This window comes from Bidens hawaiensis, unplaced genomic scaffold (genome assembly GCF_021521415.1).
Source record: "Bidens hawaiensis isolate Kalapana, Puna unplaced genomic scaffold, B.hawaiensis_p1.1 tig00005567_1, whole genome shotgun sequence".
Lineage (NCBI taxonomy): Eukaryota > Viridiplantae > Streptophyta > Magnoliopsida > Asterales > Asteraceae > Bidens > Bidens hawaiensis.
Genome location: NW_027491360.1, coordinates 669,756 through 695,730, shown reverse-complemented (window position 1 = coordinate 695,730; position 25,975 = coordinate 669,756). Strand labels below are relative to the sequence as shown.

The following is a 25,975-nucleotide window of genomic DNA, read 5'->3' as shown; positions in this document are numbered from 1 at the left end:
GAGCCACAAGCTCGTTTATTTTATGCCTCTAATCCATCCAATCAAAGTCCAAGACATAATGCATTCAAACCTAAAGTCCTAAAGTTATGTAAATCCCCAGGCGTCGCGCTATGTGACGGGCTTCTTTCGGTCGCACTAGGCGACGGGTCGTTACCAAACCCGTCGCGATACACGACACAGACCCAGTCCAATTTAGTTTGTGTTTTTGTTATGACGATTTCTCACTCAATCATGCGTCATTCTCATGTTAAACAACTATTTCTCACTCTAGAACATTCTCCCGAGTCCCATCCACTTCCTACCAGCTTTATATTGATTGCCTTAACCCAACTACGGGGCTGTTTGGCAAGTGTTGAATCGTTAACTGCTGAACCATTAAAGGTCTGAATGATTAAGTGACTCTGAACCAGTAAGTACTGAACCAGTAATATGTTGTTAGGTTGGAGCTCTGAATAACCTTGCAGAATGACTAATTTACCCCTCTTAACTATTTCGTGTTGAATGAAATATATTTGTTTAGTCAGAGTACTTAATAACTGTACTGAATGACCAAAATTTCATTATAACCAACCAAAATACATTTTAAAACAAACTTTCATTATAACCATCCAAAATACATATTAAAAATAGTTCACCAATGCACCGACACAAATAACTTAACAATACACTCACAAATAGACTGAATCCTAAAATACTTAAATATCAAACAACGCTTGAGCTATATCTCCTTGTTCACTTCATGGTTTGGAACCTAAATAAGTTGTTTAAGAAACTATTGTAGCAACGCCGTCCCGACTTCTTTCATGCACATGCTTGCTTGATGAGTAGCTTTCACGTAGCTTCCTGCAAAGATTAAGTACCAAACGAAACCATGAACACAAGTTTACAACATGTTAAAATGTCCTATTAAGACTAAAGTTAGACAGCACATCGAGATTAAAAAAAAAAGTAAAAAAAACAAGAAACATGTCACCAATTCTTACAAATTAGTTGAAAATCATAAATTGTCTTCAGAGTTCGCCTAAAATTTTAAACTGTGGCCGAGAAAACAGATGCAACTGGTGGAGTGCATAGCTCCTTTTCAGTTTCAAGTCAACCATCATATATTTAACTTCTCTATTATTAACCAAAAAATATAGTTAAAGCAAATAGTTTATAGTAACAACCCCTAAACACCCTGCATATAATATATTTTTTTTCCAAAAACCTCAAATCTTGTTTTAAACTTTTAATAATTATATAAAACCAATTATTATTATACCTTCAAAGAAAGATGCAAATAATTTGACTCTTTTTGCATTGTAACATTGTTACATTAAGTTTTTCATTTGAAAAAAAGTGAAAAATAAGGCCACTATGAACTGTCACATTAGTACATTTTACTAGTGTAATAACAACTGAAAGGAGTTTTTAACTATAATTAGAGTATGGAGTGAACGACCCTAAAACAGAGTGTGAAATTCATGAAACCAAAATACAATAAACTATAGTGCGGTAACAACTCATCATAAAAGAAATCTACATTAACAAAATTTATCATGTAATGATAAACGAAGACAACAAACACTAAAACATAACTATAGTGTAGTGACAGATGAACAAAATCTACATTAACAAATACGTTAGACAACTACGAAATAAAAAACAAATCAAGCAAACATGTCCCTTTTAAATAAACACAAACTAACTAACATGCAATTTAAAGCATAAAAACTTAAGTTAAGTACCTGATAAGCAGCTTGTGATACAACTTCAACAATTGATCAACTATTCGAATGGAAGTCAAGATCCCGAGACAAACAAACGTAAGAAATGTAACTTCGTGCATTAACAAATACGATTGAGTTGATGCCATGTTTTGTTTGTCCTAGGCATATGCAAGTGGTCGTTCGAAATGTACAACACACATGATATTAAATTAGAACCTACTTTTGTGCATTTATATACATCTAGCTTGGGGGTATTTCTTTCATACCCCGATCTTAGGGCCTAGGCGTGTGATCCAGACACATGTATACTCTTAATTAGAGTGTCCGTTTCTTATTATTGTAACACAAAGTTTTAAGGATTCGTAAATCCTATGCAAACCTTCAGACTCATTATAAAAGGTTTGGGGCGTATTCACCTTTTCTATTTATAATCAGTTTCTGATACTGATTCCTGTTTTCTGATTCTGTTTCTTGATTGGTTACCTCGGACCTATAGTACGAGAATAACAATTGTATAAATAACTAGATCATCGATCTAGCTTCAGACCTTTAGTCTGTTTTGTATAGCTTAACCTTGATAAAATCATTTGTTAAAACATTTGGACCTTTAGTCCCTTTCTTTATTTACCAATTATATGCTACGTTTCTTTTTCAGGAAGAAATGTCTATACTGAGTTTCTTCTTCAAGAAGAAACATTAAATTTCTTTAATTATAATCCTTTGTATTATATTTCTTAGTTATAAAGAAATACTATTTTAACTATAATCTTTGCTTAAGAAAAATTATATTATTCTTAATCGTAAATCAAGGTTCAGCTATACTTCCGACTATGGTCAAAGTCATTTATAATAACAAAATAATAACTTAAGCAGAACCCCTACCTCGCACGGGTATTCGGAGTTAGATATTCCTGAGTTTATACGGGCAGCACTTATACTCTATGCACATTTATCGAGGCGTTCTTGATCAACCCTTCTTGGCACGCAAATCGAGGCAATGTTCGGTCGTTGGGTCGTGCACGTACTTCGAGACAGAATGTCGGGTTATTTTTGGGTGGCACGAACTTCGAGGAAACGCCGGGTTTTTGGCACGGATAACAAGGTAATATTTGTCGGGTCGGTGGCACGCAAAACTATGTTTGGCACGCAAACCGAGGTAGAGAGAGTAATTCTAGAGAGAGTGGTTGCGGGTGTGCATGCAAATGAGCCGTGACCTCCCCTATTTATAGCTGATTTCGGGTCCCATCGCGGTACGCGATGGGCCCCTTTTTCAACGTCGTCGCGTATCGCGACGGTCTCCTTTCTCTGAGATTTCGCCACGTGGCCTGACACGTCTGCCACGTGTCGCCACGTGGTCTGACACATTCTGCCACGTGTCCTGGTACGCTGCCACGTGTCGCCGGAGTGCGACACGTGTTGCTGACTCATCACGGCCCATCGCGGTACGCGATGACCATCTTCTTGGACTCATCGCGTTGCGCGATGGGTCCTTTAATATTTATTTTTCATTTTAGTCCCTCTTCTTTGATAGCGTGTCATGTCTAGGTCTAATTCTCGTTGTCCGAAAATACTAAGGCGGCTCTTAAGCGGCTCGCGAAGTGCAAAGTGCGCCATCAAAGCGCCACATTGCGCCCAACGCCCGTCGCCTTCGCCGTCGCCGTCGCCATCGCCCGTGCCCGTGCCCGTGCGCGTCGGGTGCTACGCACCCTCCGCTAAGACCACTTGGTGCATGATATTCATAAATGAATATTACTATGGAAAATCCCTTCCTTATAAAGTGTTTCCATTTCTTTACCACTTTCCATGTGGGATGGATTCAATTTTCCTTATTTATACCTTAGTGGAATATTTCCACTTTCTTACATCTTCCAATGTGGGATGGAATTTCTTTCATGTAAGTAAACTTAACTTAGGAAATATTTTTATTCCCTTATTTTTCTTATATTTCCTTATTTAATATTTTTCCATGACTTGATTATTTTTGATCCCTCAACTTTTCTAAGTTGTCAAATTTGGATCGAAATTTTGGGGATGTTACATTCTCCTCACCTTGAAATGAATCTCGTCCTCGAGATTCGTTGGTTTAAGAGTGAATGGTTCTTACCTTTCAATTGTTGATTAGATTCTATCTAATCTGGTTCTTATTGTTATAATATGTATGCATAATGACTATTTATTTTGTTGCTAACTTTACATCTTTGCATGATGTAATCAGTCAATAGTTCAGAATGTCATTAGTAATTGTAAATTGATAAACACAGTGATCAGTTGTGTTTAACTATTTACCTTACCGTTTGTATTCTAAACATTTACTGATGTTAACTACATTGTTGTTTTGATTCAGTCTATCGAATCTATTCCATTCCTAATGATGTTATCTATATTCCAACAGTACCCCTGTACTTTGACTTTAATCACATTTGCTACACTTAGCAATTGTATTTTCTTGAATATCTTCGAGTTCTTTTTCTTTGACTTTTTGATCAACCTTACTAGGTAGGTAGTAATATTCTATCAGTTGTATTGCTTAAATGTATTGTGGTCAATCACGAACTCCTTTCGATAGTATATTGTCCTTGTATATTTAGATATCTTCTAACGTTGATATATCACCCTCCTAGATGATAAGTTTTCTCAATGTTTTATTTGTTCTAAGTTTCGGATGAACTTTTCAACCTCTTGATTGTTCTTTATAAGCATTCTTGTGTATTAACACGATCTATATGCTAATATTTCATTTATAACTTAGGGACTTAAATACCTTTCTTTGATTACAAAACTTCTCGTTTAAAAACGAGTTACAATTAATATAGAAAAGTTAGCCAATCTATCTTGACATTTCCTTGATGTGATCTTGTCATTAATCTTGACTAGCTTTTCTTTTCGGACATTCAGTCTTAAAGTGACCAGTTTCTCCACATGTAAAACATACTCCTAGCTTTTTACGACATTCTTCTATTGTGTGTCCTGCTCTCTTACAGTATGCACAATTGTTTTTATTTTCTAGTCGACACTTTCCAGCATGTTTTCTTCCACAAGTCTTACATGCTGTCTTTGGAGTACTTTCTTCTTTTCCTAACTTCTCGAAATCTTTTGTTTTCTTACTTTCTTTGTCATTCTTCTTTTCTTCTTCTTGATTCCTTATCATGTTGTTGATTAAGTATCCGGCTAATTCCATAGCCGAATCAACTGTTTCTGGCATATTGGATCGTACCATATCTCTTATTTCTCTTGGTAGTCCATATATGTAACGAGTTACTTTGTTATATTCCGGAGTTACTAGATGTGGAACCAGTCGGCAGTATTCTAGGAATTTAGTGTTATATTTCCTAAGATTTGTGCCAACAACCTTGTGATTCCATAACTCAGTTTGAATTCGATCCATTTCATGAGTTGGGCAAAATGTCTTTAATATAAGACCTTTGAATGTTTCCCAACTTAAATTATACATTGTTTCTCGACCCGTTTGAATCAGGGTGTTCCACCATTCAAGAGCTTCTCCCTTGAACATTTGTGAGGAGTACTAAATAGCTTCCTCACTAGCGCACCTGCTTATGGTGACGATTGATTCTTGTTCTTCTAGCCATCTCATAGCGGCTATACCATCCGAGTCTCCATGAAATTCTTTAGGATCGTAAACTTTAAAGTTCTTAAAGTTACATCCTTTTTGGACCATTCGTTTCTTTCGTTTCTTGTTCTTTGAATTATTATCGGCTGTAGAGCTATCATAAGATTCTTCCTTTCTAGATATACTTCGATTTCTCTTGTTAGATATTGGTTGACTTTGACTTGTAGATAAGTCCTCGATAGCTTCCTTAATCATCTTTTGAATTCCCTTTATATATTGAGCGGGAATTTCATTATCTTTATTATTAACGTTATCTTTGTTTTCAATTTTCTTTGGAGGACTGTTGTGAGAGTTCGCACTTTCTTCTCTTGACATACTACAGTAAAATTTTAAAAGATAAGTCCAATATTTGAAGAATTCAAAACATATCTTTTATTCATGTTATTATAGTTGCAATAGTGCATTTTATTTGTTACAATTATACTCTCTACAATTACTAATGTTCTATTTCTTCCGGCGAATGACTAATTTCTTAATCTTGCTATCTTTCTTGATAGTCACCTTTTCTTTTTCTTCCACTTCCATCTCTTCCATTGTTTCTTCATTTTGGGTGCAAGCAAAGTAAAGATCTTGACTTGCCGGAAAATTAAAATACTCTTTTCCTTGAGGATATTTTTCCGAATAAGTCATTACTTCTTTTTCCTTTGGCATCATTGGTTTCTTGGATCTACTTGATTCTGCTCCATATGTGTTATGATTTGGAATTATCTGAGCTAGTGGAATGTCAGAATCATATGAATCCGAATCTTCCTCCATTTTTGTTTGGCATGAATTTTCATCGCTAGATATAGGAATTGGGAGAAAAGACGTTCCCATAAATCCTTTTCCTTTACCAGTCCAAGGCTGACATGATCCTTGGCTAGATTGAGAACCGGACATCTGCGCGAAGTTAGTTTTAGGGATAGGTAGACGCTCCTATCTTATTTGTATTGTTATATCTTATCCGTATTAGTTTTGAATAATTTCTAGATACTTTTCAACTAAGTATCTAGTTTTGCTTGAATCAATATTTATATAATAATTTTTCATAACTTATCCTTAATCAAAGCCTAGGTATAATTAAATACCTAATTCGCTAAGATTGATGGCTCTGATACCAATCTGTCACACCCCGATCTTAGGGCCTAGGTGTGTGACCAATAGTTGGTACCTATTTTGTAAATAAATCAGAGTTGTGGATTATAGCGGAAGTCTTTAAAATATTATTATCTTGAAAACTTATTAAAAACTCGGGTTAAAATACCCGTTTGATATTTCAAATATATTTCTTTGAAAAACATAACTCTTTATAATATTTTGAAATAAAATATCTGAGCCATCAGATAGCATCTAATGACTATAACTCAAATCTTCTATTCCTTCTTGCTTGTTCTAACCTTACTAGTTTCCCTGTAACATGGGTGGGAAAATACGTCAGCACAAAGCTGTTGAATAACGCTGACTCTAAAATCTCTTTTTCAATACCTTTGTGAAACCAACAATAAAACCTTTGTGACTACTCATTAGGCACCCAACTAAATTGGGATCAAATTACCCTAAGTACCTTGTACAATTAATTATATACACAATATCATTTCTCTGAACAGTCCCGTAGACCTTCAGAGGCATGTTGATGATATGCATGGCCTCGGGGAACTCCGAGTCACCATGTATGTTTTGATCCAGACACATGTATACTCTTAATCAGAGTGTCCGTTTCTTATTATTGTAACACAAAGTTTTAAGGATTCGTAAATCCTATGCAAACGTTCAGACTCATTATAAAAGGTTTGGGGCGTATTCACCTTTTCTATTTATAATCAGTTTCTGATACTGATTCCTGTTTTCTGATTCTGTTTCTTGATTGGTTACCTCGGACCTATAGTACGAGAATAACATTTGTATAAATAACTAGATCATCGATCTAGCTTCAGACCTTTAGTCTGTTTTGTATAGCTTTAACCTTGATAAAATCATTTGTTAAAACATTTGGACCTTTAGTCCCTTTCTTTATTTACCAATTATATGCTACGTTTCTTTTTCAGGAAGAAACGTCTATACTGACTTTCTTCTTCAAGAAGAAACATTAAATTTCTTTAATTATAATCCTTTGTATTATATTTCTTAGTTATAAAGAAATACTATTTTAACTATAACCTTCGCTTAAGAAAAATTATATTATTCTTAATCGTAAATCAAGGTTCGGCTATACTTCCGACTATGGTCTAAGTCATTTATAATAAAAAATAATAACTTAGGCAGAACCCCTATCTCGCACGGGTATTCGGAGTTAGATATTCCTATGTTTTTACGGGCAACACTTCTACACTATGCACGTTATTCGAGGCGTTCTTGTTCAACCCTTCTTGGCACGCAAATCGAGGCAATGTTCGGTCGCCGGGTCGTGAACGTATTTCGAGACAGAATGTCCGGTTATTTTTGGGTGGCACGCACTTCTAGGAAAACGCTGGGTTTTTGGCACGAATAACAAGGTAATATATGTCGGGTCGGTGGCACACAAAACGATGTTCGGCACGCAAACTGTGGTAGAGAGAGTGGTTGTGGGTGTGCATGCAAATGAGCCGTGACCTCCCCTATTTATAGCTGATTTCGGGTCCCATCATGGTACGCGATGGGCCCTTTTTTCAACGCCGTCGCGTATCACGACGGTCTCCTTTCTCTGAGATTTCGCCATGTGTCGCCACGTGGCCTGACACGTCTGCCACGTGTCGCCACGTGGTCTGACACATTCTACCACGTGTCCTGGTACGCTTCCACGTGTCGCCGGAGTGCGACACGTGTTGCTGACTCATCACAGCCCATCGCGGTACGCGATGGCCGTCTTCTTGAACTCATAGCGTAACACGATGGGTTCTTAAATATTTATTTTTCATTTTAGTCCATCTTCTTTGATAGCTTGTAATGTCTAGGTCTAATTCTCGTTGTCCAAAAATACTAAGGCGGCTCGCGGCGATGCGAGTGTGTGAAGTGCAAAGTGTGCCACATTGCGCCCAACGCCCTTCGCCGTCTCCATCGCCTTCGCTATCCGCATCGCCATCGTCCTCGCCAGAGCCCGTTGCGCGTCGGGTGCTACGCACCCTCCGCTAGGACCACTTGGTGCATGATATTCATAAAAGAATATTACTACGGAAAATCCCTTCCTTATAAAGTGTTTCCATTTCTTTATCACTTTCCATGTGGGGTGGATTCCATCTTCCTTATTTATACCTTAATGGAATGCTTCTATTTTGTTACATCTTCCAATGTGAGATGGAATTTCTTTCATGTAAGTAAACTTAACTTAGGAAATATTTTTATTCCCTTATTTTTCTTATATTTCCTTATTTAATATTTTCCCATGACTTGCTTATTTTTGATCCCTCAACTTTCCTAAGTTGTCAAATTTGGATCGAAATTTTGGGGATGTTTCAATTTCCATGATGGCAGTGTTTTGCGTCTCTTTCACATTGTGACAACCAATGTGCGGCCAATCTTCATTGATACCATCATCTCCTTCGTTTTTCCAACCCCAATTGGAGTAAAGACAGGTGCTAATGGTCTTTATACCTCTTGTAGCCATGGGTTTTGATCAGATCATTGCATGGTTTTTCAAGGAGTGTTTCCATTGCTTCATTAAAGAAAACCGCAAGCACATCGGTCGTGCCTTTGGTTATGGTAGCCTTAATACGGTACCTGTTTAGTAACTTTTTTGGTCAGTAACAGAAAGTTACTAATTATACACTTAAGTGTCTCAAACATAGCTAATATCATAATCATAAACCTAACAAATCATAACTTCAAGTTATGAAATAATTAATCTGGGTATAAGTAAACAAAAGCCTCATTAAGCCAATATGTTTTCAAGTTCTTGCCAAGAAACATAAGCAGCCAAAACTGCAAAAGTGACTACAGTTTCTCACCTTAGGCAGTTTTTTCAATAAGTTCATTTCCAACTAATGCACTTGTGGCTTTAGCAATGTGGTGACTAACAAATCAGAATATTCAGAAAACATTTGATAAATTCATTTATTAGAAGAAAAAAGGATTTCAAACCCTAGTGACATCAAAATCAGAAATTTGAAACTCATATTGACAAAACATTTTAAATTTGTAACTTTGTTTTGCAAGGTTTAATTTTGACCTTCTTGAAAGTAAATAATGAGACATTATCTTAAGCTTTAATTCCCTCTAATAAAAGAAATTGTTATTTTCCTTCTTGTTTTATGGGAGAAAACACAAAACATTTTCATAAACTTGTTTTCTAGGAGAAACACAGACATTTTCATATGCATGTTTTCTAGTAGAAAACACAGTGCCTTGTTTTAGATTTTTGTAATTTCTTATATATCAAAATTTTATACTTGATGCCCTATATCACACAACTTCCTTACATACTTTGAACCGAGGTAATAGATTACATGGGGTTTTACAAACCCCACCCGCGCTAGTCGTGCTAGCACGACTGGGAGTCATAAAATGGGTGTTTCATTTACCGAACTACATACGCCAGTGTTGATGATAGACCCGGTAAGAAGGCATACATACATAAAATCAGCTTTGGTTCAATCGTCTAGTAGCTTGTAAATGGGTTAGCTACCTTGATATATTTTAAAATGTGCAATATCTGCATACACTACTTTTTATTATAATTTATTAACTCATTAACATGGTGTTGACCCTTGAGTATTTATAATTGCCAAGGTTACTAGGTATGATAAGGAACACATGCATGCAATTATTTGGAGTTTCATTATAGCATGGATACTTGTCTTACATGGTCTCAAACTTGGACGGGTTCAACATGTTTGAGCAAGAAATTACTATATTTTTAAAATGTTTACTTTTACGCTTCTACAAACGCAACTTACACTGTACCTATATTTTCTCATATTAACGAGTAACAATAAATGACAAAAAAAAATTATTTATTAAATGGTTGTTCAGTATGTCAAGTGGCTAAATCCTGGTATGTCACGCGCCTCCCGGTAAAACCCTATTAGTTAAAATTTGAAGGTTTGACAAGGTGTTTTCCATGCTATATTGGATCTTCATGATGTTATAAACTCCTTTTCAAACCCCCAACTCGCTTATTTGCACCTTAAAATCATCCAACCAAATTCCAGGGACTAAATGTGCCAAACACCAAACTATTCCCGAGCTGATGTTTGGTCGCACTACGTGACATACACCATTATAGGGTTATGGCCATGCGCTACATACCGCCAAACCAGATTGTTTTGTTCTCGTTCGTTTTTAATCATTTTCGAATCCAACCTCATGTCGTTTTCGTGTTTATCAACTGTGACTTAACCCAAAACATTTTCCCCAAACCTCTAAGCTTTTTCCAACCAGATTTAATTAATTATTTATTTATTTAAACTAATTTAAAAAGCTCCAACCACATTCCAATTAAGTCAAAGTAGGTGGGAGTAGAAGTTAACTCCAAGAATTTTTGCCTATATAAACAACCTCATTTCCCTCATTCTTGGCTGCTTATTCTTCTCTCTTCTTCTAATTTCATATTTGTAAGGCTTAATCAAGATTTTCTTGGCAGTTTGACTTTTAAGTCAAACAGTAACTAAAGCTTGCTTTCGATCCGATTCGGGTAATTGATATATTGATATTTATTTATATTTCTCTTGTATATTTTTATAATATTTTATTAGTTTTTTTTCATTTTTAGTTAAGATTTGTATACTACTAACATATTTGTGTTTTGTAGGTTTCGGAAGTTGAACACAGTTGAAAAGAGCGAAAAACGAGTCAAAATAAGCTTAAATGAGAAGCCGGAACGCATCAGGATAGGAACTGGAAGAAGAACCGGTTGGATCGACCGAGCCAACCTTTCTATCCCTTAGAGTATGCCACGCCGCGCGGCCAGGGGGCTAAGCCTGGTCGTGTGGCGCCTAGAGACCCGTTTTCCAGATTGTTCTCCGTTTTTTGTCAGGTTAAGGCCCAGCTTCACCATATAAACACCCTTAACCTTAACCTGAAAAAATACCCTACAACCACCCAGCGAATTTGGAGTTTCTTGGAGATATTATTCAAGTTAGTTCGCGGTTTTGAAGGCAAGGAAGCATCCGGTGAAAAGCTTTACGTTCAAGATTGAAGACTGCGGGTTTTATCACCTTTAATACTCTGTTTTCATTATTTTCACCATGTTTTCTTTTAGTATTTTTTTTTATTTTAATATGCTAGGCTAAACATTATAGAATGCGTAGGCTATCGATGAACCTTAGTTGAGGTTTGATTTTAGTTGGATTATTACTTTTTCTTATGGTTTTATGAATCAGTAAATTGTTTGGTTTTATTTAATTGATGCATATGTGTACTTGGTTTTGGTTGATTTAGTTTTATTATTCCACATTATTCTTTTTAATTGTTTTATAGGATATGATTTTGTTAGGTCATCTATTGTGTGTGTTTAACTAGTTTGTGATTGAATTCGAATAAGATCATATGAATAATATTATTAGTCAAACAAATAAAAGTTGCTGCTAACCTAGAAAGTTGTAAGGTGATAGGTTATCTGTTAGATCTTTGTTAATTAAGATTGCTAGATTTAGTTATTCGTAAGGAGTCTGTTTAGGTTTGATTGATTAATATTGTCTAGCGAGTCAACTGAGTTTATTAAATTACCTTTGATTTCCGCGTTGTAAGGTAAGATTTCACTATAAAGGTACTCGTTCATAATTAATTAAACAACCGTAAGGGAGTTTACTATATAAAACTGGTGTGTCTTAAAACTTATTAGAAACCCATAGATTTCTTCTTGAGAAGGGTCAGAGGTCCTGTTCGGGTTTTCTTTTTAGTGTCTATTTTACGACCCAGTTTCATAACAATTATTTCCAATTATTTGATAACTGAAACTTTGGGGATTACAGCCCAGGTGGTTTTTCATCACCATCCGAATCAGCTGAACTAAATTCTCTTGTGTTTTAATTATTATCTTTTCTTAATTTGTTATTTTAATTAGATTAATATTAATTAATTTAAAACTCCTTTAATAAATATAAAATAAATAGTTGTGTCAGTTTGTTGAGTCTAATTAGTTAATTAATGTAATTAAAATAGTGCCGTGGGTTTGATATCCGGACTTACTTAGCTTTACTAGAGTCGATCGGTTCACTTGCCGGTCAGTAGTTTAGTCGAGTTTTAAGTTAGAGTATTACTTAGTGTCTAGATTAGCGTAATTTAGTTAATAAGTATTTGACTACTTTTAGCACATCAGTAATTGACCGTCATGGTTTCTTTTTATTATTGTTACATAACATTATTGGATCTAATCATCTTCTTTAACTTATTTTATTAAGGTGTTTTTGTTCTACAAGGTTATTTTGGTCCACTTTAGGGTTTTTATTCGTTTAAACTTTTTAGTAAGTTAGGTTTGTGGCATTCGCCATTTTTGGTTTAATTCGTATTTGTTTTTGTATCGGAAACCCAACCCATTTTGTCTTTCGGATCCTTAGTTATTAATAAAATATTGGGTATTATGTTTCATATATATTATACAATTGTCGGATCAAGAAAACACCCTTTGCGGTACCTTAAAACACCCTTTTATTATTAAAACGAATTAAAACGAACTTCAGGGACCTAACTCGCCAATTAACCAAAGTTGGAGACCAACCCACCCTTCTGGGGCGCCATGCCGCACGACCATGAAGGGCAGGGTGGTCACGAGTGGCAGCCGCCTACCTGCAGATGAATCAGCTCGGTTTTGGTTGTATTATGCCTTGTTTGACCCTCCAAACCAATCAAAATGCATGCAAATCCCTTTATGGTGACATTATGGATAACCCTTACTCTTTCCCTTATAAAAACAAGGCCAATACAACCATTTTAGGTTGCTCATTCTCATCAAACACTCTCCATCAAAATTCTAAGTGTCATCTTTCAAACTCTTGATAGTTTGACTTCTCAAAGTCAAACTAAAGTTAATCTTTGATTCTAACTAATTCTCGGTAATTAAAGCTTGTTATTATAGTTTGTTTAAAATAATATACCCCTTATTTTCTTGGCTTTTCCTTCTCCTGCCATGGTCGGATTAGGTGTATTGCTATTATAAGGCAAGACTACATAGAGGACTATTATAGTCCTTGTTAACACTTTAATTCATTTAAACTTATTAATGTTGTTTAGTTTCTAGTTATTTTAGTTTCCAAATCATTTTAATAAGTCCTATGGTATTGGGTACGCGGTAACCATCCTCGGTTTCATTCCGAGTCAAGGACGGAACTAAAACCAAACTTTTGTTTAAATACTTAATTATTAACATGTTATATGTAACACTTGAGTATTATCATTTCTAAGTTTATTCTAATAAGTTCTATGGCATTGGGTATTTGGTAACCATCCTCAGTCTTATTCAGAGTCAAGGACCGAACCAAAACTGAACTAAACCGAGTTCACTCGTTTAAGACACACTAGTTGTGTTTTGGGCCACCGAATCTCATATTATTCCTTAAAACTATATTATAAATTAACTTTAATTATTTTCTCAAAATACTTGGCATGTCGGATCCAACTTGATCTTATAACAAGTTTGGACCAACAAAGCCAAACACTCGCTTAACGGGCGTTGAGGTTCTTCCTAATAGAACTACATACTTGGTTAAGTATCTTTTGATTTCATTGAGTTATCTCATAACATTTATCACTTTGGAATCTCGGCTTCGGGCTTCACCAATTATCAAGGCTCGAACCGACAAATCCGAACACTCGTAAAATCTCGTTTTGGTATCTATTTAACAAAGGGTCTTGCAATATCGCAAATATACCCAAATAATTACTTAACAATGGTTAAGTTAAACTAATGAATGGAATACCGAGACCCGATTTCGAGTAAACTTACTTTTCAAAAACCATTACTTTAATTTCTTATGTATTTACAATTTAACCCTCAAATTTTAATTGTGTATCCTACTTGTCATGTTATTTTACTTTAAAGATTTTAAGGCTATCTACTAACTCAAGACCCACTTAATTTAGATCTTGCTCGTTGAACTTACCTTTCCGTTTTATAGCAAACTAATCCTTCAAGTTACTTATTTCATGTGAGTACATTTCATCTCCCGTTTTCATTTTTATACTTTGGGGGTAACTTGCATACCTTCTTAAAACAAGAATGATTTAAGACACTTAATTCTCAAACCACAAACTCTAGGGTTGCCCTATTATGTGTGATATGCTCCGTATACTTTACGTGCGCAAGTGTTTATTTTGATGTTGTTGTTGAGCCTCAATAAATATGATCATACGCACCTCTAACTACTTTAGCCTTGTGCTAGTAGAATAGTACCTCATTATCCGAGTATGTTGGTTGTTACCAATTAGAAAGAATCATCATTTATTTATGATTTATATACCGCAATTGTTGCTTTTATTTATGGTTTCATATACGAGTTGTGGATTTTACCCCATATTATATATACTCAAAACTATGAAATTGCTCACCAACATTCGTGTTGACAAAATATATTTTATGCATTGTTACAAGTTTGATTATTGGTTTATTGAAGTTTGAAGACACTATTCTATTTTGAGACCGTTTAGGTTATTAGAAGAATGAAGAATTTATTTCTTATGTTTGGTGCTATTTTGTATGAACAAGTTGTGTTACTTTTGATGATTGAATGAAATGAATGAGTTGTTTAAATATTGTCACTTTAATAGTGTCTTGTGTTCTTGAGCAATCTATTGCACCCTGGCATGTTCCTCCGCCTTTGGTCTGTGTGTGACAAAAGTTTCCGACTCTTTAAGTTTTCATACTTATTCATATGATATGGATTTGTTGGAACCGAGCTTGGTCTCATACCAAGCTTCGGCCCAAACAAACCAACAACAACTTAATCTTCGCTTTAATACATGAGTTAATGATTAAGCAACCAACTCATGTGTCTCTTTAAAATTTTCTCAGCTATTTTAGTTTTTATAATGTTTATCATGTTTAGAGCAGTTCGGAACCGAACTTGGTCTCATACCAATTTTCAAACCGATTAACCCGAACACTCGCTTACGACTAATTTTTGGGAGTTTTGTTCAATAGAACTTCGAAATTTGTCTAAGTTCTGATTTAGTGAGTTATCAAATATATTTTATTATTATAGAGTTATTAGAACCGGATTTGGTATAATATCAAGTTTGGGCCGACGAAAGCTGAACACCCGCTTAAGCCCGTTTTGGCGTTTAACTTGGTTTTACTCGTTTAAAACCACAAGTTTATTTAAGACACTGATTTTACAATTACTTTTCATATCATGGACATGTTGGAACCAAACCTGGTCAAATATCAAGTTTTGGGCCGACGAGACCGAACACTAGCTTAAACTCGTTTTGGTATTTACGCTTGATTGTATTTGATTAAGATCATGGTTCCTATTTAAGCATATGATTTATATAAATTTATTTCTCATTTTCATATTATGGATAAATTGGAACCGAACTTGATCTAATATCGAGTGACAGACCGATAAAACATAATACTCGTTAAATTTATATTTTGGTGGTTTCTTTATTGGATTCATGCATTATGCACCAAAGCGAACCCAATATTCGACTAGATTATTATTATCTAGTGAAACCAACCAAAACCAAGTAACTTGCACCACAATACCGATTTTTCAATTATAGTCGTATATTTTATACCTTTCTGTTTATGGATTAAAACCCCAAATTCCAAAACTCAAGTTTTGTACATTTATCATTGTTTATTTATTTGTCTCCCTCAAAACCTATCTAATCCTAGAGTGTTTATCCTAGGACTTGCTTGTAAAAACCTAACCTTCCAGTTCGCCTGCTCAAGGGTCGACTCATCTATTCCATCGCTCACTTCTTTTTCCAAGTGGGTACCTAAAATTCCCTTTTTTTACGTTTTATATTTTGGGGGTAACATGTGTAACCATATTCAAACCAACATGTTTTAAGACCTCAAACCTCATCCATAATTCCTCAATATGTGTGTATATGAATAATTGTTCGATCACTTGTTTATTCCTCAATTATAATTGTATGCTTATGTGTTTATTTATGGTTTGGCCTCATCTCCATCCTCATCCTCATTTATTATAATCATACGTCCCCTACTAATTTGGTTGTTACCAGTTAAAAAAGAGTCTTAGTTACTCATATATTCATATGCACTGATTTTGGTGATATCATATTTACAAAAAAAAAATGTGTTTTTGCCTCATATTATACTATAAAATCTAGTGTATTGCTCGCAAACATTCATGTTGATTAAATTTAATTTTATGAATGCTACATGTTTGATCTAGGTTGATTATGAAGATTGAAGAATTTTCATTTAGATTAGACTTAATGGTTTATATCGCTTGAAACAGTTGTTACCTTGCTAGATGTTTTACTTTGAATTATTGTAGTTTATAATAGTATGAATAAATTTAAAAGAGTTGATTAGTGATTCTCACTTCATAGTGTCTTGTGCTTATGAAAAATCATAGCCGTGGCCCTATATGTTTCTCCACTTTGGACGGGATGTGGAATTATGTTTATGTGATCAACCATATATTTGGTTACGTATTAGAGCATTCTTAGCCCATTCCATGTTCGTATATAATTACACTTAAAATCTTTAGTTTTTCTCTTTCATTTTCAATTAAATAATACATTTTATACCTTTATCATTAATATTTCCCTCTCATCTACTCACAACCACTCATAACCATACCATATAATTTATAAAACTCGCTCACATAGTTATATGGCACGGGTTGAGAATGCTATGTGCATAATTTGAAGATAATTCCCTTCTTAATGGACTCATTTGTTCTCTGAGGTTCTAACCCTATGAAGAGTCGAGCTCCGCAGACAAGTTTTAGACGCGTTTTTGAGAAGGAGGGAGTAGAGGAGGGGTAGAGAGAGAGAGAGAGAGAGAGAGTTTAACACGAAACGCTTGAGATAAGTGTATGTTTGGAATTGAGATTAAAACAACATATTAACTTATTGACTTTTTCAAAAAGTTATTTTGAAAGCCAGAATTTGTGGCTTTTTGAAACAACTTTTTAACCATTTCAAAAAACGAAAATAAAAAACGCTTTTGCGTTTGCCAAAAACTTTTTTAACTTATTGGCTTTTTAAAAAATCAATAAGTTAATAAGTTGTTTTCAAACTCAATCCCAAATATGCCCTTGTTTTTTTTCTTTCAATGGACTAATTATCTGAAAGTATAACCGCAAAAAATGAATCGACGCTGCCAGCCTATATATAGTTATATACTAGTTTTTATCCCCCGTATTACGGGGGTTGTTTTATATTATTTGTTTCTAATATTTATTTATTTTTTGTTTTTTTATTATTTTATGAAAGTTAATAATATACTTATGGTTTGATGATAAATTGTTTCACAAATAGATGAGATGTTATAACCCGCTTTAAAAGCTATATGGGTTTGATGAGACCCAAGACCGGTTTATTTTTTTACAATAAAATTGGTTTTTTAATTATAAATAATATATATCTTTTTTTAAATAAATCATATATTAATTTTTAGTATATACCTGCTTTATAGGATTTTTTATATCAAATATTTGATGAGATTTGTTTTTAATTTAATGAGATGTTATAACCTGTTTAAGAAATATTTGGGTTTGATATGACCCATACCTGTGAATTTGGGTCAAATGCATGAAAAGCCTACATTTAAAAATCAAGCAAATCTGGTGACTCCAAAAAACGGGGGAGCGACCACATCGTGACACGTAGGATTTTTATGGTTTTGTTTATATATATATATATATATAGGGGAGCGTTATCCTAAAAATAAGTAGTTTCCTAAGAAGACTAAGAATAAATCATAGCCATTGGATCATATCAATCAATGGTTGAGATTTAAAATTACCAAAAACCGTCATAGTTTCCTAGAATTACTCTTTCATCATTATAACCGACATAGTTTCCTAGAATTATTCTTTCATCATAGGTTTTAATGCCAAATGTCAAAATTCTATTGGTTCTTACCATTCCTATGAAACTCCTTATTCTTATTTGAACCGTTATATATATATATATATATATATATATATATATATATATATAGAAAAGGGTCCAAATAAAAAGAAATTGTTTCCTAGGAATGGTAAGAACCAATAAATTTTTGACATTTGACATTACAAATGTTGGTGAAAGAACAATTCTAGGAAACTATGTCGGTTATTTGTAATTTTCAATCTCAAAAATTGATTAACATGATCCAATGACTATGATTTATTCCTAGTCTTCCTAAGAAAGTATTTAAATTTAGGCTAACCCTCCTCTCTCTCTATATATAGGGTGAGAATCTTAAGAGAACCCTTTGAAAATTGAGAACTTTAAGAATCATTTTTAGCCAAAAAAACACTTTACAAAATTTTTTTAAAAAAGTTATAAAACAAAAAAAACGAAAAATTTTAAAAAGTAAAAAAACCAAAAATTTTTACTTTTCATCTCGATTTCATATATAAAAAAATATACACATATGTATATTTTTATTTAATCTCGTTTTACATAATGTACACATATGTACATAATCATTTATCTTAATTGTACATATGTGTATAAAGAATAACTTGTATAAAATTAAAAAATACGTATTATACATATATGTATAATTTTGCTAAACCGATATTTTTCTTTAATTTTTTTATGAAAGCAGGATGAAAAATAAAATTTTTGTTTTTTTTACTTTTTTTATTTTCGTTTTTTTTTTGTTTTATAATTTTTTAAGTTTTTTAAAAAGAGTTTTTTTTATGGTCCAAAATGGTTCTTAAAGTTCTCAATTTCAATATAGTTCTCACGTGATCCTAATCCTATATATATGTATATATATATATATATATGGGTTTGGATCAAATACAAATGAAATTAACATGCTAAACGTGAGATTTAAGTAGAGTAATTATATATACAAGTAGAGTAATTATGTAATTACTCTATGGTGTAATTACATAATTGCTTTACTTGTATGTATAATTACTCTATTTGATTTTCACGTTTAGCACGTTAATTTCATTTGTACGTTAACCTTCCCATAAGACACAATGGCAATTGCATTAACACAATGACCTGAAACGTAAAACACAATGGAATCTATATATTACATAATGACTTGAACGTAATAAACAATGAACATAATATTATTTTTCTCAACTTAAATGAATGTTGAGCACAATGACTAAAACACAATGATAAGTAGAAAGACAAATGTTGAGCATATATAAAGACACAATGACGAACAAAAAGACACAATGATGTAATCTTTGTTTTAAATTTTATCTTTAATATGTGTACCAATTGAAAAACACAATGATCAAAATCTATAACACGATGCATAGAAAAACTCATTTAAAAAACACAATGGACAACCAAATAACACAATATAAAAAAACCCAATAATTTATTTTTATTTTTATATAATAATATGATATTCATATTAAAGATAAAAAAACGCTTGTTATTATGGTAAAAAAATTTTCTAAAAATATATCGTATGAAAAAGTTGTAAACGTTTTAAAATGATGGAGGAATTGACATGTGCCTTGCATGTGAAGAGAGAAAATCATTATATGTGGGTTATTACTTTCATGCCATTTTCATCAATTTTTATTCTTAAATCAATCTCCTCCATCCAAATTTAGAATCAATGAATGAAATTTCTTCTCACCCTTATCATTTTTGTTTTCCTTTGTATTTTAACTTTACCCTACATATATATATATATATATCTATACTACATTACAATACATATAGGAAGGACAATATGGTAATTTTACCAAATCTCTTACAAATAAGAGTTTTACAAGTATTATAACACACGGTACAGATCCTAAAGCTTTGTAACACACACCTAGCCACTTCAAATGCACGGCTCTACCATTTCAAAATTCAAACAAACCCTAAACAGTTTCAAGCATCTTAGCCGTCATTCTCACAATCACCATATTTTTCTTACCACGCCGCATACCTCCGTCAACCCATTACTTCTCCTTCTAGCTTGTTTGAACGGGGCTGAAATTTGTTTGTTGTACATATTTGAACTCAAAAACTGGGTTTGTGGAACTTTCGTTTATTTAGGTATCTGCTTCTCAAGCCTTTTAATTTCTATTCCAACTATGTTGTAGAACAAGTCTCATTTTGTACCTCAATTCATATTTGGAGTATGGACAAGCTGCAAAATTGAAGAAACCTTTGAACGTAGATTTGAGTATGGAGATGTGGATGTGGTGAATGAAGTTTTGAATTTTGGTTATTATTTGGTGTTTTTTAGGGTTCTATAATTCATTATTTGATGATATGGATTTTGTTTTTTTGAACAAAAGAAGGGTATTGAGTTAGGATGAGTTTATTATGGTTGTGAATTATTATTTTGAATTTTCTTGTAAGAAGCTATTTTAGTAAGTTGCTTTTATTTGAAATTGGTATTGTTTGTTGAAATTTAGGACAGTTTAACGATAGTCTATTTGTAGGTTAGAATTTAAATGTTCAATTAGAAATTTGGGGATGTTTGCATACAAAGTCGACATTCAAAGTCATATCATTCTTATGATGTAGTTTTATTTGTTCAAAGTTCACTACATTTATCAACTTCATGGGATGATGGTAATACTCTATTTAGGACGTGTAAAATGTCGGAAGAAAGTAAAAAAAGAAAAAGAAAAGTCAACAATGGTTTTGTTTGATTTCGTAGCCCAGCTAACTCGTGTGCACCTAAATTCTAAGGAAGTCGACTTGAAAAACCCGAACCTCAACATGCAAGGTGTATTAAACCCGATCCGAAACACCATTGATGTATTGCGAGCTGTTTTTGAATCCCGCCGCATCACGCGGACATCTACTAGTGTATATATATATATATACCCACCTTCACTTCTCGCTGTAAAAAAACTTCTGAAATGATCCAATACCTATATATATATATTATGGGTTAGGTTATGGTAAAAACACATTGTTTTCTAGGAATAGTAAGAATAAATATGGGCCTTTAGATCAACTAATCTAATGGTTGTTTCTTAGGGGCAATTTTGTACATTTAGTTTATTATAAAATGAAACTCCATTTTGTTGATTGACAAACTGGTAGAGTAAGGTGCTATCACTGTTCTTGAAAGTCATAAACTAAACACTATGAATACTATTTTTCTCCTCAGTTGTTGATTGCCTTTGATGCTTCATAAGTTGATTCAGTACGTTAATAAATAAATTCCATGCAATGAGAAGATAACAAATAATAAAAAATGAGATGGAAACAAACAACTTTAAAGTTTCGATTATGATTTTTAGGGCCATGTACGGTTAATAAAATAACAAAAACTAGTAACCAAAAGAAATTATTAGTTTTCAAAGAATTTATTAGTTTTCGATTATAATTCTAGTTGTTGTAGTCTCGTTGCTCTTTTGGTTACTTTGTTTACAATATTATTTTCTTCACGAATTTACCATGATCTTCTGTAGGTATTCACAATTCAAGATCCAAAAAAGCAGGGGTTACTAGAAACCATATAACTATCGTGTTTAATTAAATTAAAAGACCATACCCTTTTCTATTATTTATTATAAATGTCATGTGTAAATTTTCTATTGATTCTCTTCATTTTGTTGTAAAACTTTCACTTTTTATTTAAATCCTATTCTATATATTATTATTATTATTATTATTATTATTATATCTATATCTATATTATATTATAATACATATAGGAGCCCAACGAGTATTCGGACTATTAACAGTTCCGATGAACAGTCACTCACTTCCATATTCTCTGTCATGATGCGCTATAATATTTATTATCCTCTCATCGGCCGGCGACCTTATCCCTCCAATCCATCGGTTACAGTTATCCTCCGGCGGTTGTTAATTGCTCCTTCAGTTGTCTCCTTTAACAGCCTTGGTCTTTCAATTAATGGTCTATCTGATCGGTTTCAATTAAACCATCGTTTCAATCATATGTTTATAATTCGAACATTGTTTTCTCTCTCTAGCGACCACCCATTGGATTCTTCAGCCGATCGTATCCTCCAATCGGTCCAGGGTTGTGACCCTCGTAATACCAGTATTTAATCCTATTTTGGTAATTATTTACCTCTTGTCGATTGTGTTCTTCATTCCAGATTGATATAAGCAGGGCAGGATCATGGAAATCGTGTTTAAAATGCCACTTCTTGATATGGTGGTAAGTGTGGATGTTAGTATCTAACTCTCTGAATTTGGGATAACTTAATTTTATTTCTCAAAATTTGTGAGCACTCTACTTTACTTTACAATTATTTTAAAAGTTGATGGCAAGCATTGATTTTTCGACGTTCTTGTTGTTTTAATTTGAATGGACCATGCATCGAATTTGCCAGAATCCATTACATGTATCACCAACAACACCCTGAATTATTATTATTATTATTATTATTATTATTATTATTGGTAAAGGGATAGAATTTAGGGTTTTAAATTTTATTTTTGTTATTTACTTTACACTCTTTGATTCACGATTTAGGGTTTGAATTTTGATTTATTTTTATGCAGGTTGGCTACATCGAACGAGGTTGCCAACAAGTTCAATTACTGTGTTTCCCAATTACTTATGTAAGTAATTCTGATTTAAAAAGATGTATTATAAATGGAATAATATCGGTCTTAAATTGTTTATAAGTGCTCAGTCTTAAACAACAAAGTATATTAAAGTGTTGATAGCAATTTGGTGTTGACTTTAGGTTTAGTATTGTTAGCGTTCGTTGATTAAATTAGCATTTGTTTCTTCTGCATTATGTTGAACTCAGAACCATTTGCTTTTACTAATATAGTTTTTTTTAAACATGTGATTGTCACAGGGGAGCCATGGAAAACAAGAGCATGAATGTATGTGCATTAATCATTTTCACTTTTATTGTCATTTGTTTTGCGTATAATAATCTTTTTGTCCGAATAGATTTTCAATTCTTTGGCATCACCAGAAACCGCTACCGATGCAGATAATGCTAAGATTTTGAATGCCGTTGGCCACAAGGTATGCTGCTTATCTAACTTCCTTATTTAGTTTTATACTTTTGTTTAAATTATAATTATGTTCATCCAATTCGTTCTTTATGTTGCGGTACTTCCATAATTGGACTAGCAACAAGTTTATATCCATTTGTAAATTATATTATTAAAAAATTCTAATTTTATTTGGTTTTTTATAATTTTTCTAAATGTTTGTAGGGTGACATGTCGGGACCGGTTCCAGTTGAATTTAAAAGGTCTTACCGTTTTCCGTGATCATGTGCACAATTTAACCGCTTTTTAACTTTTATAAAGATTTTATTTTAACTATAAAAGTTAAAAAGTTTCTTACATGTTGCAGGAGTTTTCATCTGATATGGGAGGTCGTATGGTCAAGTGGATCGGTGTTGTTTCAAGGCTTCGTACATACCGATTTCCACAGGTAATCATAAACACTAAATATGATTTAGTTAGAAAAATTAGTAACATCATATCATTGATTTTCAAATACGTTACGCTTGAAATATCGTATTTGTCATATATTTTAGACTGCAGGTCCTATGGCTCACTCCTTGAGTCCTCACTCTTACATCAAGGTTCAAACTCTTTCCCACTGTATTTAGTTTCATGATAATTTTAAATTTTCCAACTCTTTATGTTTTCATTTTTTTTCTTTTTAGATAGACAACTTCTATACAGTGACGATATGCTTATGATTTTGTTTTTGTGTCATTGGTATAGTAAATATTATTACTTTTTAACATAAAAGCACTGTCAAAATTGTTTTTATTAAATGTATGCTTGCAGGTGTATGAAAAGGGAGCTGACGTTGTGCGCATGTACAAAATATTACCGGGAAGTCAAGGGTTCCGAAAGGTAAAAAAGACGGCATGATGATTGCATGCGGGCCTGTAAACGAATCGAAGAACATAACCGGAGCATGTTCATGTTCGTTCATTTAACTTTAACTAAACAAACGATCGAACACAGAAAGTTATGAACAAGGTTTTCTTGCCCGTGTTCGTTTGTTAAAAAATTGAGCGTGTACGTGTTTGTGTTCGTTGTTCATTCGTTAACAGTATAAACGAACGGTTTGTGAACTTGAACGATTGAACATAGATGAACGAATGTGTCTGAGCTAAAACCAATTAACTATGATTGTGAACAACAATAAACTGGGCCTAAAAAGTTATTAAAACTAGCCTAAATTTTAACGAGCCTAAACAATTAAATGAATATATTAATGAACGTAGCAAACAAGCTTAAATAAACGTAACTTAATGAACATAAAGGAATTTAAATGAAAGAGCTTAAACGAATGTTCACATACATAAATATAAATTAACGAACGATACATGTGTTTATGTTCGTTTGTTTAATAAATAAATGAAATGTTCACATACATAAATATAAATTAACGAACGATACATGTGTTTATGTTCGTTTGTTTAATAAATAAATGAACATATTACATATACGAAATGGTTTGCAGAAAGTTTAGTTTGTTTACAGGCCTACTTGAATGTATGATGTTTATGTGGTTATTTTGTGGTTAAATTGTCACATTTTTATTTTAGGGAATGGATTTGTACTTACAAAGGCATGATGGACAAGCAGTAACTTGTGAAGATATCTTTGCTACTATGCGATATGCTAATGATGCATATTTTGCTATTTTTCTATTATGGTATGTTTTTAATCAATTCTAAGTTTTTATAGTTTGGTTAAAATGATTATGTTTTGTGACTCGTTTTCAGGTATTCACAAGCGGTTACACCTATCGTGATTCGTGAAGGTTACTTCTTACAAAGTTGAAGCGTGTATAGTTTCTTTGAAATTTAGGTACTTTTGTGTTCTTTAAGGTTTTTGTTTTGTATTATTTTGTAATGACCAGTAAATTTTGACTTTTTCACAGCCAAACAGTGACCCACCACAATTTTGACTTTTTCACAGCCAAACAGTGACCCACCACTGTTCTTAGAGTTACGAAAGTATTTTTTTATATTTGACCAGGCTTGGAAAAGTCAAAGTTGTATCTGATATATTACTTTACAATCAAAGCGAAAAAGAATCTATATTCTCGGATGTGTATGAGAAACCAGTTCCGTCTTTGTTGCGGGTTTAGAGTGCTCTGATCTGTCTACACTCTGATCTCACTGACAATGACTTCTAGCTCATGATTTTGATGAATTTAATCGGTAATTCTTAAATGAAACAAAACCACATTAAACAAACAAAAGGGTATTTAAAAGATTTGATTTTTATTGTTATTATAGTTGGGAAACTGGGCAAATATTGGCAAGGAAGTTGATGTTTAGTCAAGTTATTTAATTTTCAAGAAAGTAAAGCTTTGGTTCTTGATCCAAAGTTTGTGCATGATATGTGTTTGACTGTACTGAAACAAGAGTTTTAAAATCTGGTCACAGAAAATAGAAGCTCAGAGAAATATGTGTTTGACCATGCAAATATGGCAAGACGGGCGTTAAAGAACACTGCTCTTGGTATGTTTTGCTATCTTTTTTTACTTTTGGTACTATATGGTTGACTATTAACTTTAATAATTTGACTTCTTGGAAATAAAGGTTATCTTGTATCTCTTGAAGATGAAGAAATTACTGAGCTTTTGTTGCATGAATACAAAACTGCCACAAATATGACATCAGTTTTCAGCTCTGGCAGCCACAAATATGAC

At 33.1% G+C, this 25,975-nt stretch overlaps 1 pseudogene; it reads left to right on the top strand.

The window, feature by feature from the left end:
* The window catches only part of LOC143630108 (puromycin-sensitive aminopeptidase-like), a 28,782-nt pseudogene extending 3,374 nt beyond the window's left edge, over positions 1-25,408 (top strand).
* Positions 25,409-25,975: the final 567 nt, after the last annotated feature.